Source organism: Gymnodraco acuticeps, unplaced genomic scaffold (genome assembly GCF_902827175.1).
Source record: "Gymnodraco acuticeps unplaced genomic scaffold, fGymAcu1.1, whole genome shotgun sequence".
In the NCBI taxonomy this organism is placed as follows: Eukaryota; Metazoa; Chordata; class Actinopteri; order Perciformes; family Bathydraconidae; genus Gymnodraco; species Gymnodraco acuticeps.
In genome coordinates, this window is record NW_022989799.1 from 5,155,518 (window position 1) to 5,161,517 (window position 6,000).

The following is a 6,000-nucleotide window of genomic DNA, read 5'->3' on the forward strand; positions in this document are numbered from 1 at the left end:
GTATTTATTTCGTCATTTATTTATTCCTGTATTTATTTATTCCTGTATTTATTTATTTATTTACGTATTTATTTATTTATTCCTGTATTTCTTCATACATTTATTTATTTATACTTAAGTCATGTTCCGTCCTCCATATTCCATCTCGTGCACGCACAAATGTATCTCGTGCCCTGGGCGTGCCGTCATTGGGCGTGCATTGCAGCAGTACTTCAATAGAGGCTTCTCAATTCTTACATCTCCCCTCCTCGACTCCCCTCCTCGAGACTTAGTCCCGCCCACAGGAGATGCGAGCGGAGGACCGAGGAGGGGAAGCAGCAGACGTTTAAAGAAATGAGAACTCCTCTCCTCTGAGCGGTCATATTAAAGCGACGTCCGTTCATTATTACGTGGCAACAGCTGCATCAGCTGTCGAGTGTTTTGTCATAGCACTGTATTTTATAATCTCTGTTAGATCAGCTGAACATTGTTCCCCCACATATTTACTTTGAATTCATTGAGAGTGCGGTATAATGAGACAATAACAGGCTACAGATGCGGACACACACACAAATATATTTATATAAATATATACAATTTAAAGTATGAGCACTCTCATAATAACGTAACACAATCAGAGACTGGATATATCCCAGTGTGAGAAAAAGTTTTTAGAGAGTACTTGTCTATGGACAAGTGAGTTTGGCAATTTACTTGTCCGAATACATTTTTCACTTGTCCAGAATGGACAAACATTGGGGCCACTGGAATCTTCTTCTTTGTCATCGTATTTTACATTTTCCCACGGTTTTTACGACACCGCTAACGTAAGTGAGCCGTAAGATTGTACTGCATCACACATGGGGTTGGGTATCGTTTGGATTTTAACGATTCCGGTTCTGCTTTTCGATTCCGGTTATTTTCGGTTCTCGATTCCGGTTCTTTGAGAGGGTAAAAATAAGTCAAACTGGGAGAAAAATATATTTATGAAAACATTAAGTAAAATCTGTATTCCTATTTACAAATCACTTCATACTGTTTAATTTCTTACGGTTATTGAATACAATTATATAAAAATAATCTCTGCATTGTTTAGTTAGTTCCAATGGCATAGGAGGGCGGACAGTACGTGGTATGTTATACTCTATATAACCTATTTATTGTTAATTCATGCCCTAACACAAGTGTTCTTAATGCACAAGAGAAACAAGGTGTTCAGACAAACAATCGGGTGCCCTTTGAGTCCCCCAAGCTTACCTCAACCATTTTAAATGAAAGGAAATTACAAAATGTATTTTAAAGCAATGAATTAATGGAACAGGTTGTTTTGCATTACAATGTAAAATTAAATATATATTTTGTTTTAAAAAAAATTGGTTGTCTTAGACAATCACTAAGCATTATTACATATTAATTTAATATTAAACAAATCAAAATGGCCAATTATCCCAAAATGTTGCTGCTAATATAATCACATGCTTGTCAACTTTAACTGATCAAAAATCAATTCTGAAAAAATACTTGAATTATCTATGAAATTGCAATATTGTCCCTCAGTTTGTTTCAACCCCGTCACGCCATACCATTTACCCTCCTATTAAAATAATGGATCAGTCCGTGATCTGCATTGAGGGAATTACATCACAAAAGTGTCAGTTTCTTCTCTTACCTATATTTCAGATTAAGATTGACAAGCTCAACATTTCAACTATGTTGTATGAATTAATAATAGTAAATCATTGTTTATTACAAAAATAAACAATAGTTTTGCCAAATATTACAATTTTGTAATGTCCTTGATTTCCATGTGGTGCCATATCTTAGCTAAACAAGGTCTCATGCCTACTTTTTGTCAAAAACTTCTACCCTGTTACATTTTTTCAAGTAAATTCCTAGTAATTATTTATATTTTGTGCCAGAGGTGGGAAAATGTAAGTAGTCCACTACCAGATGTTATGACCAAACATTTTGGTTTCATTTTTCAAAGATATAAAGACCCAAAAGGCACCCGATTCAGAGAATACCCAGAATTCTGCATACTGTAAGTACTTAATTATAATTAAGTACACAAATGACATCACCCATCTCTTCAGAGAGCTAAAGGTGACCTGTGCAGCAACACATTTCAATCAATATTAGTCAATACTAAGAGCTGCTAGATTGTGCTGCTTTAATGGAATATGTAAGGAGAATAAGAACATACCATGTGGTCCAGCTGGAGTTTCATCTGCCTCCTGATCCCTGCCTCTGGCCCTCTTTCTGATACTTCATCTTTATTCCTCACATATATTTCTTCTTCTTCACTAATGTCTTCATCTCCTCCTCTTCCTCCTGCTCTGACCCTCCTGGTCTCTTCGTCTCTCTTTTCCTTTTCCTCTTTCTGTTCGTCCTGATCACTTCTCATATGTCTTTTTGTTGTTGTTGAATCACTCCAATACTCTGGCCTGCAAGAGTCTACTTGTGAAAAGCACTGGTACAAATGCTTGTATAACTTTACACGTTAGGGCCATGTAGCCTAGCTAATATGTAGCATATAATAAATATAACATCAGAAAGTATTGATCAAGCGCACACATGCAGCTGTGTTTGGATCCAGTTTTTACGGTAAAGGATGAATCCTGGTTTCATTGATCTGGCCTCATGGCTGTGATGTGTAGTTTACGTGGATTTAATAGTAGGCTACCGCGTAGTTTAGCAAAGTGATCGATCTCCCAGCTAACGCTGTCTGCGTAGTATTTTGTAACGTAATTACGCCCCAAACAGCGCCCGTCTGTTAAACGCTATCGATTCAAACGGCAGCGTTTTATTAATATTTAGTTTCAAGCTCTCGTCCTTAGTAAAAACAAAACTAGTGGAAAGGGAAATGCTCCCAGGGGAAGCTGATCCATAGGTGCTGGGACAGCTCGCTCCCTCCCTCTCTGCAGCGGTGTGAGCCGCGGTCTGTGTGAACGCCGCTCCGCAGTTTAATGCAGGGCCGTAGCTGCGTTTTTAACGGGCCTAAAATGATATTTAAAATGATTCAATTTTAACTAATGTAATGCTTGTTTTGTTGCTTGAGAAGCTTGTGGAAATAGTGTAGGTTTGTTTTAGTACAGTTTAAGGGAAACAAAAGTTAGGGGGGCAGCTGGGGGGGCAAGGCTCTACAGTGGGGGGGCAGCTGCGTCAATCGTTATGTACTTATATTACGCTGTAACAGGATCTAGTGATATCCAAGCAACAGAGCTTCATTTAGCATGAAATAATTATTGCACTGTATATATATATATACACTTATAATAATAAGTAATATTAACTTTATTTAATACAACATTTACGGTACAAGATTTAATCATACAGCCCATGTAGTATGATAATGATTTATAGCAAACATGTGCAATATATCCATTATTACAGCTCTGTGAGACGATATGGGTCCGTTCTTATTGTGCATCCATGGGTAAAGATAAATGCAACTCACATTGGTTTCTCAAACAGCATCTCTGTAAACTACGTGTATTCACTGAATTTCACTCTCTGCCTTTAACGGCTCGTTGTAGCTCCAATAGCTCCAGCCCCCACCCTCCCTGTGAGCACAGTGTGCTCTGATTGGTCGGGACACGTAACATGAACGTGCCGGGCGGCGCGGTCCCGTGGGTTAGATGCGCGTTCATAATGCAGAGGGAAATAACTCTCAGAATAACGTTATTAGCACATTATTACAACTTGAGGAACGAATGTTTTTAATAAGGGCTATACAAGTGTTCATACTGGGTAGTTTATTTAGTTTAAAAAAAATTATCCAACGATTTACAGACCACTAAATCGTCTCCGGCGTCAGAAGTTGAACATTGTTCAACTTCTGACGCCGGAGACGGACCGCTATGCTACCCACAATTCAGTTCGGCGAAAAAGCGAGGCAACGTGACGTCACCCCATTCAAAGTGAATGGGCAGATTGAAGCTGTCGACGCTGTAGTGTGGACGGGCCGTTAGGAATCGACAAGCAGAACCGAAACTAACACTTCTAAACGAACAATGGCGGACACGTACAATTTGCGAATGAGTTCTGCCTTTTGTAAACTGAATGTATCAATCATTTGTCAATAAATCAGGCCGAAAAACTTCACTTGTCCGCCGGACAAGTCAATTGAAAGATCTACTTGTCCGATATTGTAAATACCACGTCCCGGACGGTGGGACGTGTACTTTTTCGCACACTGTATCCTCCCCCGTTTCTCTGGTCGCTGAAATGGGGAATTGAAATTACGGGCCAAAAGTTGTATTTACAAGTATTAAAAGTAAGGACACCAAACCAACTGAGACCCGTCTGTCCGCCACATCTACGCACTGTACAACACACACCTACACACTGTACCACACACACCTACACACTGTACCACACACACACCTACACACTGTACTACACACTTAATGTAATGGCAATTTCCTTCTCCTATGTCCTAGATATTTTTGCCGTTACTTTCACAGAAGGGCTGAAGAGTGATCCAGACGCAGACACAAACAGATGATTTCCGGTCCTTTGTTGAATGTTTATAATGTTGTTTATTCAGCTTTACATACCAGGGTTAATTGTACAGTTTCTAATTGTTGTAATGAGCATCTGCCGGGCTGGTGGAATCGGTATGCTCTCTTCCTCCTGTGTCCACACCTCTCCTGTCACCTATGACCTCCTTATATACACCCGGTCAGGGGCGGATCTACCGGGGTGGCATGGGGTGGCAACTGCCACCCTAAACAATAGCCTTGCCACCCCAGCTGACACCCCAGTTGGCATCTTTGTTTTGAAAGAAAAGTTGTGGCTCATAGGACATTTATGAGAGAGAGTCTCTAATGTCCGAGTGCAAGTGAATGCAGCACAAGATGCACGTCATGTAACCCCTCCCCCGGTCCTGGCGCGAGAGTGGAAATATGATTGGTGGCGAATTCACTTGAACCGGGGGACGGCGCAAAACGAGAAGCATTCGGACCCAAGCACTGAAGGAATGAGGTAGTTGCGGTCTACAATGACAGAGAAGAGACTGTCAGTTTGGCTGTACTCAGCATTGAATCAAAACGCACTACAGCTGTTGATCTTAATACATTTGTGAGGCGTTTTGCTGAACAAAATAGTAATCGCCGCATTCAGCTGTAATAGACATGCCAACTTGATGCTCTGCTCACGGATGACTCGATGAGAATAACAAATTGTTAAGATGATGACCTTGTATGCGTGTATATATTTTTTTCTTTGAGGGGGTCTGCCCCCAAAAAACAGTTTTAAGTCCTGAGAAAGTAAAATAAGACGGTGTGTAAAACTACACTGCCCAGCCAACAGAAAGTAACCACTTTGATTTAACTAGGCCAGTAGGTAAGGACTTTCCACTGGATAATAACTGCAGCGATGTTTTAGCTGAATACACGTTTTTTAACCCTAACTGATGCAGTTAGTCACTTCTTTAATGTTTGTTCTTTCTGATGTAAAGTCAAGGTTGTAACTGTATATCAATAATGATATAATTACTTGTTTTCAAATTTGAAGGAGGGCGAGCAAGCATCTTGATGAACATTCATCATTAACTCCTCCAAAAAATATAGTTTATTCAATAATAAATGAATATGTGAATCATAACAGGTCTTCACTATATCTGTAAAGCGTCTTTGAGCACCTGTAAAAGCGCTAACAAATTAAATCTATTATTATTATTATTATTTATTAACAGCGATTGACAGCTGATAGGAATAATATGATTGTTAATAGTATCATATTCATTCAGACAAACATCGATGAGACAGTTAATTAATGTACTTATTGCAGCAGTCTGCATAGATTTGGTACCCCTGCTGGTCTAAGAGTGAGACAAACTCATTCAGTTATTGTTCAGTTAAAATTCATTAAATTACGTCTGCCACCTTATATGTAAGGCTTTACTGATGTGCCACAATAATATCACCTATGTGATTGAGTTAAAATATGAATATTGTGGCTTTCCAAGTTAACATTGATTGTAGGGGTGTAACGGTTCACAAACATTTCGGTTCGGTA